The following is a 14,743-nucleotide window of genomic DNA, read 5'->3' on the forward strand; positions in this document are numbered from 1 at the left end:
TAATGAAAACGTATACTTTGTTTCGGTCGAGTTCCCCATTCAAATGCATGTAACAGTGAGAAACGCACTGTCTTGGCGAAAGAAAGCGTTTTTGTACAACTTCATAGAAATAGCTGTAACTTTTGATAGAAGACTCAGACAAACATGTTTATGGCCTTATATTATAGAACTCAAGGTTCCCGTGCTGGGCAAACAGGTTTTGCAGCTGTTTGAGCTAAGATTTCCAAGTTATTCACATAATGAAAACCTATACTTTGTTTCGGTCGAGTTCCCCATTCAAATGCATGTAACAGTGAGAAACGCACTGTCTTGGCGAAAGAAAGCGTTTTTGTACAACTTCATAGAAATAGCTGTAACTTTTGATAGAAGACTCGGATACACATGTTTATGGCTTTATCTTATAGAACTCAAGGTTCCCGTGCTGGGCAAACAGGTTTTGCAGCTGTTTGAGCTAAGATTTCCAAGTTATTCACATAATGAAAACGTATACTTTGTTTCGGTCGAGTTCCCCATTCAAATGCATGTAACAGTGAGAAACGCACTGTCTTGGCGAAAGAAAGCGTTTTTGTACAACTTCATAGAAATAGCTGTAACTTTTGATAGAAGACTCAGACAAACATGTTTATGGCCTTATCTTATAGAACTCAAGGTCTCCGTGCTGGGAAAACAGGTTTTGCAGCTGTTTGAGCTAAGATTTCCAAGTTATTCACATAATGAAAACCTATACTTTGTTTCGGTCGAGTTCCCCATTCAAATGCATGTAACAGTGAGAAACGCACTGTCTTGGCGAAAGAAAGCGTTTTTGTACAACTTCATATGAATAGCTGTAACTTTTGATAGAAGACTCGGATACACATGTTTATGGCTTTATCTTATAGAACTCAAGGTTCCCGTGCTGGGAAAACAGGTTTTGCAGCTGTTTGAGCTAAGATTTCCAAGTTATTCACATAATGAAAACGTATACTTTGTTTCGGTCGAGTTCCCCATTCAAATGCATGTAACAGTGAGAAACGCACTGTCTTGGCGAAAGAAAGCGTTTTTGTACAACTTCATATAAATAGCTGTAACTTTTGATAGAAGACTCGGATACACATGTTTATGGCTTTATCTTATAGAACTCAACGTTCCCGTGCTGGGAAAACAGGTTTTGTAGCTGTTTGAGCTAAGATTTCCAAGTTATTCACATAATGAAAACCTATACTTTGTTTCGGTCGAGTTCCCCATTCAAATGCATGTAACAGTGAGAAATGCACTGTCTTGGCGAAAGAAAGCGTTTTTGTACAACTTCATAGAAATAGCTGTAACTTTTGATAGAAGACTCAGACAAACATGTTTATGGCCTTATCTTATAGAACTCAAGGTCTCCGTGCTGGGAAAACAGGTTTTGCAGCTGTTTGAGCTAAGATTTCCAAGTTATTCACATAATGAAAACCTATACTTTGTTTCGGTCGAGTTCCCCATTCAAATGCATGTAACAGTGAGAAACGCACTGTCTTGGCGAAAGAAAGCGTTTTTGTACAACTTCATAGAAATAGCTGTAACTTTTGATAGAAGACTCAGACAAACATGTTTATGGCCTTATCTTATAGAACTCAAGGTCTCCGTGCTGGGCAAACAGGTTTTGCAGCTGTTTGAGCTAAGATTTCCAAGTTATTCACATAATGAAAACCTATACTTTGTTTCGGTCGAGTTCCCCATTCAAATGCATGTAACAGTGAGAAACGCACTGTCTTGGCGAAAGAAAGCGTTTTTGTACAACTTCATAGAAATAGCTGTAACTTTTGATAGAAGACTCGGATACACATGTTTATGGCTTTATCTTATAGAACTCAAGGTTCCCGTGCTGGGCAAACAGGTTTTGCAGCTGTTTGAGCTAAGATTTCCAAGTTATTCACATAATGAAAACCTATACTTTGTTTCGGTCGAGTTCCCCATTCAAATGCATGTAACAGTGAGAAACGCACTGTCTTGGCGAAAGAAAGCGTTTTTGTACAACTTCATAGAAATAGCTGTAACTTTTGATAGAAGACTCGGATACACATGTTTATGGCTTTATCTTATAGAACTCAAGGTTCCCGTGCTGGGCAAACAGGTTTTGCAGCTGTTTGAGCTAAGATTTCCAAGTTATTCACATAATGAAAACGTATACTTTGTTTCGGTCGAGTTCCCCATTCAAATGCATGTAACAGTGAGAAACGCACTGTCTTGGCGAAAGAAAGCGTTTTTGTACAACTTCATAGAAATAGCTGTAACTTTTGATAGAAGACTCAGACAAACATGTTTATGGCCTTATCTTATAGAACTCAAGGTCTCCGTGCTGGGAAAACAGGTTTTGCAGCTGTTTGAGCTAAGATTTCCAAGTTATTCACATAATGAAAACCTATACTTTGTTTCGGTCGAGTTCCCCATTCAAATGCATGTAACAGTGAGAAACGCACTGTCTTGGCGAAAGAAAGCGTTTTTGTACAACTTCATAGAAATAGCTGTAACTTTTGATAGAAGACTCGGATACACATGTTTATGGCTTTTTTCTTATAGAACTCAAGGTTCCCGTGCTGGGAAAACAGGTTTTGTAGCTGTTTGAGCTAAGATTTCCAAGTTATTCACATAATGAAAACCTATACTTTGTTTCGGTCGAGTTCCCCATTCAAATGCATGTAACAGTGAGAAATGCACTGTCTTGGCGAAAGAAAGCGTTTTTGTACAACTTCATAGAAATAGCTGTAACTTTTGATAGAAGACTCAGACAAACATGTTTATGGCCTTATCTTATAGAACTCAAGGTCTCCGTGCTGGGAAAACAGGTTTTGCAGCTGTTTGAGCTAAGATTTTCAAGTTATTCACATAATGAAAACGTATACTTTGTTTCGGTCGAGTTCCCCATTCAAATGCATGTAACAGTGAGAAACGCACTGTCTTGGCGAAAGAAAGCGTTTTTGTACAACTTCATAGAAATAGCTGTAACTTTTGATAGAAGACTCAGACAAACATGTTTATGGCCTTATATTATAGAACTCAAGGTTCCCGTGCTGGGCAAACAGGTTTTGCAGCTGTTTGAGCTAAGATTTCCAAGTTATTCACATAATGAAAACCTATACTTTGTTTCGGTCGAGTTCCCCATTCAAATGCATGTAACAGTGAGAAACGCACTGTCTTGGCGAAAGAAAGCGTTTTTGTACAACTTCATATGAATAGCTGTAACTTTTGATAGAAGACTCGGATACACATGTTTATGGCTTTATCTTATAGAACTCAAGGTTCCCGTGCTGGGAAAACAGGTTTTGCAGCTGTTTGAGCTAAGATTTCCAAGTTATTCACATAATGAAAACGTATACTTTGTTTCGGTCGAGTTCCCCATTCAAATGCATGTAACAGTGAGAAACGCACTGTCTTGGCGAAAGAAAGCGTTTTTGTACAACTTCATATAAATAGCTGTAACTTTTGATAGAAGACTCGGATACACATGTTTATGGCTTTATCTTATAGAACTCAAGGTTCCCGTGCTGGGAAAACAGGTTTTGTAGCTGTTTGAGCTAAGATTTCCAAGTTATTCACATAATGAAAACCTATACTTTGTTTCGGTCGAGTTCCCCATTCAAATGCATGTAACAGTGAGAAATGCACTGTCTTGGCGAAAGAAAGCGTTTTTGTACAACTTCATAGAAATAGCTGTAACTTTTGATAGAAGACTCAGACAAACATGTTTATGGCCTTATCTTATAGAACTCAAGGTCTCCGTGCTGGGAAAACAGGTTTTGCAGCTGTTTGAGCTAAGATTTCCAAGTTATTCACATAATGAAAACCTATACTTTGTTTCGGTCGAGTTCCCCATTCAAATGCATGTAACAGTGAGAAACGCACTGTCTTGGCGAAAGAAAGCGTTTTTGTACAACTTCATAGAAATAGCTGTAACTTTTGATAGAAGACTCAGACAAACATGTTTATGGCCTTATCTTATAGAACTCAAGGTCTCCGTGCTGGGAAAACAGGTTTTGCAGCTGTTTGAGCTAAGATTTCCAAGTTATTCACATAATGAAAACCTATACTTTGTTTCGGTCGAGTTCCCCATTCAAATGCATGTAACAGTGAGAAACGCACTGTCTTGGCGAAAGAAAGCGTTTTTGTACAACTTCATAGAAATAGCTGTAACTTTTGATAGAAGACTTGGATACACATGTTTATGGCTTTATCTTATAGAACTCAAGGTTCCCGTGCTGGGCAAACAGGTTTTGCAGCTGTTTGAGCTAAGATTTCCAAGTTATTCACATAATGAAAACCTATACTTTGTTTCGGTCGAGTTCCCCATTCAAATGCATGTAACAGTGAGAAACGCACTGTCTTGGCGAAAGAAAGCGTTTTTGTACAACTTCATAGAAATAGCGGTAACTTTTGATAGAAGACTCGGATACACATGTTTATGGCTTTATCTTATAGAACTCAAGGTTCCCGTGCTGGGAAAACAGGTTTTGTAGCTGTTTGAGCTAAGATTTCCAAGTTATTCACATAATGAAAACCTATACTTTGTTTCGGTCGAGTTCCCCATTCAAATGCATGTAACAGTGAGAAATGCACTGTCTTGGCGAAAGAAAGCGTTTTTGTACAACTTCATAGAAATAGCTGTAACTTTTGATAGAAGACTCAGACAAACATGTTTATGGCCTTATCTTATAGAACTCAAGGTCTCCGTGCTGGGAAAACAGGTTTTGCAGCTGTTTGAGCTAAGATTTCCAAGTTATTCACATAATGAAAACCTATACTTTGTTTCGGTCGAGTTCCCCATTCAAATGCATGTAACAGTGAGAAATGCACTGTCTTGGCGAAAGAAAGCGTTTTTGTACAACTTCATAGAAATAGCTGTAACTTTTGATAGAAGACTCGGATACACATGTTTATGGCTTTATCTTATAGAACTCAAGGTTCCCGTGCTGGGAAAACAGGTTTTGTAGCTGTTTGAGCTAAGATTTCCAAGTTATTCACATAATGAAAACCTATACTTTGTTTCGGTCGAGTTCCCCATTCAAATGCATGTAACAGTGAGAAACGCACTGTCTTGGCGAAAGAAAGCGTTTTTGTACAACTTCATATAAATAGCTGTAACTTTTGATAGAAGACTCAGACAAACATGTTTATGGCTTTATCTTATAGAACTCAAGGTCTCCGTGCTGGGAAAACAGGTTTTGCAGCTGTTTGAGCTAAGATTTCCAAGTTATTCACATAATGAAAACCTATACTTTGTTTCGGTCGAGTTCCCCATTCAAATGCATGTAACAGTGAGAAACGCACTGTCTTGGCGAAAGAAAGCGTTTTTGTACAACTTCATAGAAATAGCTGTAACTTTTGATAGAAGACTCAGACAAACATGTTTATGGCCTTATCTTATAGAACTCAAGGTCTCCGTGCTGGGAAAACAGGTTTTGCAGCTGTTTGAGCTAAGATTTCCAAGTTATTCACATAATGAAAACCTATACTTTGTTTCGGTCGAGTTCCCCATTCAAATGCATGTAACAGTGAGAAATGCACTGTCTTGGCGAAAGAAAGCGTTTTTGTACAACTTCATAGAAATAGCTGTAACTTTTGATAGAAGACTCGGATACACATGTTTATGGCTTTATCTTATAGAACTCAAGGTTCCCGTGCTGGGAAAACAGGTTTTGTAGCTGTTTGAGCTAAGATTTCCAAGTTATTCACATAATGAAAACCTATACTTTGTTTCGGTCGAGTTCCCCATTCAAATGCATGTAACAGTGAGAAATGCACTGTCTTGGCGAAAGAAAGCGTTTTTGTACAACTTCATAGAAATAGCTGTAACTTTTGATAGAAGACTCAGACAAACATGTTTATGGCCTTATCTTATAGAACTCAAGGTCTCCGTGCTGGGAAAACAGGTTTTGCAGCTGTTTGAGCTAAGATTTCCAAGTTATTCACATAATGAAAACCTATACTTTGTTTCGGTCGAGTTCCCCATTCAAATGCATGTAACAGTGAGAAACGCACTGTCTTGGCGAAAGAAAGCGTTTTTGTACAACTTCATAGAAATAGCTGTAACTTTTGATAGAAGACTCGGATACACATGTTTATGGCTTTATCTTATAGAACTCAAGGTTCCCGTGCTGGGCAAACAGGTTTTGCAGCTGTTTGAGCTAAGATTTCCAAGTTATTCACATAATGAAAACCTATACTTTGTTTCGGTCGAGTTCCCCATTCAAATGCATGTAACAGTGAGAAACGCACTGTCTTGGCGAAAGAAAGCGTTTTTGTACAACTTCATAGAAATAGCTGTAACTTTTGATAGAAGACTCGGATACACATGTTTATGGCTTTATCTTATAGAACTCAAGGTTCCCGTGCTGGGAAAACAGGTTTTGCAGCTGTTTGAGCTAAGATTTCCAAGTTATTCACATAATGAAAACCTATACTTTGTTTCGGTCGAGTTCCCCATTCAAATGCATGTAACAGTGAGAAACGCACTGTCTTGGCGAAAGAAAGCGTTTTTGTACAACTTCATAGAAATAGCTGTAACTTTTGATAGAAGACTCAGACAAACATGTTTATGGCTTTATCTTATAGAACTCAAGGTCTCCGTGCTGGGAAAACAGGTTTTGCAGCTGTTTGAGCTAAGATTTCCAAGTTATTCACATAATGAAAACCTATACTTTGTTTCGGTCGAGTTCCCCATTCAAATGCATGTAACAGTGAGAAATGCACTGTCTTGGCGAAAGAAAGCGTTTTTGTACAACTTCATAGAAATAGCTGTAACTTTTGATAGAAGACTCGGATACACATGTTTATGGCTTTATCTTATAGAACTCAAGGTTCCCGTGCTGGGAAAACAGGTTTTGCAGCTGTTTGAGCTAAGATTTCCAAGTTATTCACATAATGAAAACGTATACTTTGTTTCGGTCGAGTTCCCCATTCAAATGCATGTAACAGTGAGAAACGCACTGTCTTGGCGAAAGAAAGCGTTTTTGTACAACTTCATAGAAATAGCTGTAACTTTTGATAGAAGACTCAGACAAACATGTTTATGGCCTTATCTTATAGAACTCAAGGTCTCCGTGCTGGGAAAACAGGTTTTGCAGCTGTTTGAGCTAAGATTTCCAAGTTATTCACATAATGAAAACCTATACTTTGTTTCGGTCGAGTTCCCCATTCAAATGCATGTAACAGTGAGAAACGCACTGTCTTGGCGAAAGAAAGCGTTTTTGTACAACTTCATAGAAATAGCTGTAACTTTTGATAGAAGACTCAGACAAACATGTTTATGGCCTTATCTTATAGAACTCAAGGTCTCCGTGCTGGGAAAACAGGTTTTGCAGCTGTTTGAGCTAAGATTTCCAAGTTATTCACATAATGAAAACCTATACTTTGTTTCGGTCGAGTTCCCCATTCAAATGCATGTAACAGTGAGAAATGCACTGTCTTGGCGAAAGAAAGCGTTTTTGTACAACTTCATAGAAATAGCTGTAACTTTTGATAGAAGACTCGGATACACATGTTTATGGCTTTATCTTATAGAACTCAAGGTTCCCGTGCTGGGAAAACAGGTTTTGCAGCTGTTTGAGCTAAGATTTCCAAGTTATTCACATAATGAAAACGTATACTTTGTTTCGGTCGAGTTCCCCATTCAAATGCATGTAACAGTGAGAAACGCACTGTCTTGGCGAAAGAAAGCGTTTTTGTACAACTTCATAGAAATAGCTGTAACTTTTGATAGAAGACTCAGACAAACATGTTTATGGCCTTATCTTATAGAACTCAAGGTCTCCGTGCTGGGAAAACAGGTTTTGCAGCTGTTTGAGCTAAGATTTCCAAGTTATTCACATAATGAAAACCTATACTTTGTTTCGGTCGAGTTCCCCATTCAAATGCATGTAACAGTGAGAAACGCACTGTCTTGGCGAAAGAAAGCGTTTTTGTACAACTTCATAGAAATAGCTGTAACTTTTGATAGAAGACTCAGACAAACATGTTTATGGCCTTATCTTATAGAACTCAAGGTCTCCGTGCTGGGAAAACAGGTTTTGCAGCTGTTTGAGCTAAGATTTCCAAGTTATTCACATAATGAAAACCTATACTTTGTTTCGGTCGAGTTCCCCATTCAAATGCATGTAACAGTGAGAAATGCACTGTCTTGGCGAAAGAAAGCGTTTTTGTACAACTTCATAGAAATAGCTGTAACTTTTGATAGAAGACTCGGATACACATGTTTATGGCTTTTTTCTTATAGAACTCAAGGTTCCCGTGCTGGGAAAACAGGTTTTGTAGCTGTTTGAGCTAAGATTTCCAAGTTATTCACATAATGAAAACCTATACTTTGTTTCGGTCGAGTTCCCCATTCAAATGCATGTAACAGTGAGAAATGCACTGTCTTGGCGAAAGAAAGCGTTTTTGTACAACTTCATAGAAATAGCTGTAACTTTTGATAGAAGACTCAGACAAACATGTTTATGGCCTTATCTTATAGAACTCAAGGTCTCCGTGCTGGGAAAACAGGTTTTGCAGCTGTTTGAGCTAAGATTTTCAAGTTATTCACATAATGAAAACGTATACTTTGTTTCGGTCGAGTTCCCCATTCAAATGCATGTAACAGTGAGAAACGCACTGTCTTGGCGAAAGAAAGCGTTTTTGTACAACTTCATAGAAATAGCTGTAACTTTTGATAGAAGACTCAGACAAACATGTTTATGGCCTTATATTATAGAACTCAAGGTTCCCGTGCTGGGCAAACAGGTTTTGCAGCTGTTTGAGCTAAGATTTCCAAGTTATTCACATAATGAAAACCTATACTTTGTTTCGGTCGAGTTCCCCATTCAAATGCATGTAACAGTGAGAAACGCACTGTCTTGGCGAAAGAAAGCGTTTTTGTACAACTTCATATGAATAGCTGTAACTTTTGATAGAAGACTCGGATACACATGTTTATGGCTTTATCTTATAGAACTCAAGGTTCCCGTGCTGGGAAAACAGGTTTTGCAGCTGTTTGAGCTAAGATTTCCAAGTTATTCACATAATGAAAACGTATACTTTGTTTCGGTCGAGTTCCCCATTCAAATGCATGTAACAGTGAGAAACGCACTGTCTTGGCGAAAGAAAGCGTTTTTGTACAACTTCATATAAATAGCTGTAACTTTTGATAGAAGACTCGGATACACATGTTTATGGCTTTATCTTATAGAACTCAAGGTTCCCGTGCTGGGAAAACAGGTTTTGTAGCTGTTTGAGCTAAGATTTCCAAGTTATTCACATAATGAAAACCTATACTTTGTTTCGGTCGAGTTCCCCATTCAAATGCATGTAACAGTGAGAAATGCACTGTCTTGGCGAAAGAAAGCGTTTTTGTACAACTTCATAGAAATAGCTGTAACTTTTGATAGAAGACTCAGACAAACATGTTTATGGCCTTATCTTATAGAACTCAAGGTCTCCGTGCTGGGAAAACAGGTTTTGCAGCTGTTTGAGCTAAGATTTCCAAGTTATTCACATAATGAAAACCTATACTTTGTTTCGGTCGAGTTCCCCATTCAAATGCATGTAACAGTGAGAAACGCACTGTCTTGGCGAAAGAAAGCGTTTTTGTACAACTTCATAGAAATAGCTGTAACTTTTGATAGAAGACTCAGACAAACATGTTTATGGCCTTATCTTATAGAACTCAAGGTCTCCGTGCTGGGAAAACAGGTTTTGCAGCTGTTTGAGCTAAGATTTCCAAGTTATTCACATAATGAAAACCTATACTTTGTTTCGGTCGAGTTCCCCATTCAAATGCATGTAACAGTGAGAAACGCACTGTCTTGGCGAAAGAAAGCGTTTTTGTACAACTTCATAGAAATAGCTGTAACTTTTGATAGAAGACTCGGATACACATGTTTATGGCTTTATCTTATAGAACTCAAGGTTCCCGTGCTGGGCAAACAGGTTTTGCAGCTGTTTGAGCTAAGATTTCCAAGTTATTCACATAATGAAAACCTATACTTTGTTTTGGTCGAGTTCCCCATTCAAATGCATGTAACAGTGAGAAACGCACTGTCTTGGCGAAAGAAAGCGTTTTTGTACAACTTCATAGAAATAGCTGTAACTTTTGATAGAAGACTCGGATACACATGTTTATGGCTTTATCTTATAGAACTCAAGGTTCCCGTGCTGGGAAAACAGGTTTTGTAGCTGTTTGAGCTAAGATTTCCAAGTTATTCACATAATGAAAACCTATACTTTGTTTCGGTCGAGTTCCCCATTCAAATGCATGTAACAGTGAGAAATGCACTGTCTTGGCGAAAGAAAGCGTTTTTGTACAACTTCATAGAAATAGCTGTAACTTTTGATAGAAGACTCAGACAAACATGTTTATGGCCTTATCTTATAGAACTCAAGGTCTCCGTGCTGGGAAAACAGGTTTTGCAGCTGTTTGAGCTAAGATTTCCAAGTTATTCACATAATGAAAACCTATACTTTGTTTCGGTCGAGTTCCCCATTCAAATGCATGTAACAGTGAGAAATGCACTGTCTTGGCGAAAGAAAGCGTTTTTGTACAACTTCATAGAAATAGCTGTAACTTTTGATAGAAGACTCGGATACACATGTTTATGGCTTTATCTTATAGAACTCAAGGTTCCCGTGCTGGGAAAACAGGTTTTGTAGCTGTTTGAGCTAAGATTTCCAAGTTATTCACATAATGAAAACCTATACTTTGTTTCGGTCGAGTTCCCCATTCAAATGCATGTAACAGTGAGAAACGCACTGTCTTGGCGAAAGAAAGCGTTTTTGTACAACTTCATAGAAATAGCTGAAACTTTTGATAGAAGACTCAGACAAACATGTTTATGGCTTTATCTTATAGAACTCAAGGTTCCCGTGCTGGGAAAACAGGTTTTGTAGCTGTTTGAGCTAAGATTTCCAAGTTATTCACATAATGAAAACCTATACTTTGTTTCGGTCGAGTTCCCCATTCAAATGCATGTAACAGTGAGAAACGCACTGTCTTGGCGAAAGAAAGCGTTTTTGTACAACTTCATATAAATAGCTGTAACTTTTGATAGAAGACTCAGACAAACATGTTTATGGCTTTATCTTATAGAACTCAAGGTCTCCGTGCTGGGAAAACAGGTTTTGTAGCTGTTTGAGCTAAGATTTCCAAGTTATTCACATAATGAAAACCTATACTTTGTTTCGGTCGAGTTCCCCATTCAAATGCATGTAACAGTGAGAAACGCACTGTCTTGGCGAAAGAGAGCGTTTTTGTACAACTTCATATAAATAGCTGTAACTTTTGATAGAAGACTCAGACAAACATGTTTATGGCTTTATCTTATAGAACTCAAGGTTCCCGTGCTGGGAAAACAGGTTTTGTAGCTGTTTGAGCTAAGATTTCCAAGTTATTCACATAATGAAAACCTATACTTTGTTTCGGTCGAGTTCCCCATTCAAATGCATGTAACAGTGAGAAATGCACTGTCTTGGCGAAAGAAAGCGTTTTTGTACAACTTCATAGAAATAGCTGTAACTTTTGATAGAAGACTCAGACAAACATGTTTATGGCCTTATCTTATAGAACTCAAGGTTCCCGTGCTGGGAAAACAGGTTTTGTAGCTGTTTGAGCTAAGATTTCCAAGTTATTCACATAATGAAAACCTATACTTTGTTTCGGTCGAGTTCCCCATTCAAATGCATGTAACAGTGAGAAATGCACTGTCTTGGCGAAAGAAAGCGTTTTTGTACAACTTCATAGAAATAGCTGTAACTTTTGATAGAAGACTCAGACAAACATGTTTATGGCCTTATCTTATAGAACTCAAGGTTCCCGTGCTGGGAAAACAGGTTTTGTAGCTGTTTGAGCTAAGATTTCCAAGTTATTCACATAATGAAAACCTATACTTTGTTTCGGTCGAGTTCCCCATTCAAATGCATGTAACAGTGAGAAATGCACTGTCTTGGCGAAAGAAAGCGTTTTTGTACAACTTCATAGAAATAGCTGTAACTTTTGATAGAAGACTCGGATACACATGTTTATGGCTTTATCTTATAGAACTCAAGGTTCCCGTGCTGGGAAAACAGGTTTTGTAGCTGTTTGAGCCAAGATTTCCAAGTTATTCACATAATGAAAACCTATACTTTGTTTCGGTCGAGTTCCCCATTCAAATGCATGTAACAGTGAGAAACGCACTGTCTTGGCGAAAGAAAGCGTTTTTGTACAACTTCATAGAAATAGCTGTAACTTTTGATAGAAGACTCAGACAAACATGTTTATGGCCTTATCTTATAGAACTCAAGGTCTCCGTGCTGGGAAAACAGGTTTTGCAGCTGTTTGAGCTAAGATTTCCAAGTTATTCACATAATGAAAACCTATACTTTGTTTCGGTCGAGTTCCCCATTCAAATGCATGTAACAGTGAGAAATGCACTGTCTTGGCGAAAGAAAGCGTTTTTGTACAACTTCATAGAAATAGCTGTAACTTTTGATAGAAGACTCGGATACACATGTTTATGGCTTTATCTTATAGAACTCAAGGTTCCCGTGCTGGGAAAACAGGTTTTGTAGCTGTTTGAGCTAAGATTTCCAAGTTATTCACATAATGAAAACCTATACTTTGTTTCGGTCGAGTTCCCCATTCAAATGCATGTAACAGTGAGAAATGCACTGTCTTGGCGAAAGAAAGCGTTTTTGTACAACTTCATAGAAATAGCTGTAACTTTTGATAGAAGACTCGGATACACATGTTTATGGCTTTATCTTATAGAACTCAAGGTTCCCGTGCTGGGAAAACAGGTTTTGTAGCTGTTTGAGCTAAGATTTCCAAGTTATTCACATAATGAAAACCTATACTTTGTTTCGGTCGAGTTCCCCATTCAAATGCATGTAACAGTGAGAAATGCACTGTCTTGGCGAAAGAAAGCGTTTTTGTACAACTTCATAGAAATAGCTGAAACTTTTGATAGAAGACTCAGACAAACATGTTTATGGCTTTATCTTATAGAACTCAAGGTTCCCGTGCTGGGAAAACAGGTTTTGTAGCTGTTTGAGCTAAGATTTCCAAGTTATTCACATAATGAAAACCTATACTTTGTTTCGGTCGAGTTCCCCATTCAAATGCATGTAACAGTGAGAAACGCACTGTCTTGGCGAAAGAAAGCGTTTTTGTACAACTTCATATAAATAGCTGTAACTTTTGATAGAAGACTCAGACAAACATGTTTATGGCTTTATCTTATAGAACTCAAGGTCTCCGTGCTGGGAAAACAGGTTTTGTAGCTGTTTGAGCTAAGATTTCCAAGTTATTCACATAATGAAAACCTATACTTTGTTTCGGTCGAGTTCCCCATTCAAATGCATGTAACAGTGAGAAACGCACTGTCTTGGCGAAAGAGAGCGTTTTTGTACAACTTCATATAAATAGCTGTAACTTTTGATAGAAGACTCAGACAAACATGTTTATGGCTTTATCTTATAGAACTCAAGGTTCCCGTGCTGGGAAAACAGGTTTTGTAGCTGTTTGAGCTAAGATTTCCAAGTTATTCACATAATGAAAACCTATACTTTGTTTCGGTCGAGTTCCCCATTCAAATGCATGTAACAGTGAGAAATGCACTGTCTTGGCGAAAGAAAGCGTTTTTGTACAACTTCATAGAAATAGCTGTAACTTTTGATAGAAGACTCAGACAAACATGTTTATGGCCTTATCTTATAGAACTCAAGGTTCCCGTGCTGGGAAAACAGGTTTTGTAGCTGTTTGAGCTAAGATTTCCAAGTTATTCACATAATGAAAACCTATACTTTGTTTCGGTCGAGTTCCCCATTCAAATGCATGTAACAGTGAGAAATGCACTGTCTTGGCGAAAGAAAGCGTTTTTGTACAACTTCATAGAAATAGCTGTAACTTTTGATAGAAGACTCAGACAAACATGTTTATGGCCTTATCTTATAGAACTCAAGGTTCCCGTGCTGGGAAAACAGGTTTTGTAGCTGTTTGAGCTAAGATTTCCAAGTTATTCACATAATGAAAACCTATACTTTGTTTCGGTCGAGTTCCCCATTCAAATGCATGTAACAGTGAGAAATGCACTGTCTTGGCGAAAGAAAGCGTTTTTGTACAACTTCATAGAAATAGCTGTAACTTTTGATAGAAGACTCGGATACACATGTTTATGGCTTTATCTTATAGAACTCAAGGTTCCCGTGCTGGGAAAACAGGTTTTGTAGCTGTTTGAGCCAAGATTTCCAAGTTATTCACATAATGAAAACCTATACTTTGTTTCGGTCGAGTTCCCCATTCAAATGCATGTAACAGTGAGAAACGCACTGTCTTGGCGAAAGAAAGCGTTTTTGTACAACTTCATAGAAATAGCTGTAACTTTTGATAGAAGACTCAGACAAACATGTTTATGGCCTTATCTTATAGAACTCAAGGTCTCCGTGCTGGGAAAACAGGTTTTGCAGCTGTTTGAGCTAAGATTTCCAAGTTATTCACATAATGAAAACCTATACTTTGTTTCGGTCGAGTTCCCCATTCAAATGCATGTAACAGTGAGAAATGCACTGTCTTGGCGAAAGAAAGCGTTTTTGTACAACTTCATAGAAATAGCTGTAACTTTTGATAGAAGACTCGGATACACATGTTTATGGCTTTATCTTATAGAACTCAAGGTTCCCGTGCTGGGAAAACAGGTTTTGTAGCTGTTTGAGCTAAGATTTCCAAGTTATTCACATAATGAAAACCTATACTTTGTTTCGGTCGAGTTCCCCATTCAAATGC

Source organism: Aulonocara sp. 'chitande type north' Nkhata Bay, linkage group LG5 (genome assembly GCF_057382095.1).
Source record: "Aulonocara sp. 'chitande type north' Nkhata Bay isolate Kocher_YH1m ecotype deep benthic linkage group LG5, A_spYH_male_GT1.1, whole genome shotgun sequence".
NCBI classification, from domain to species: domain Eukaryota; kingdom Metazoa; phylum Chordata; class Actinopteri; order Cichliformes; family Cichlidae; genus Aulonocara; species Aulonocara sp. 'chitande type north' Nkhata Bay.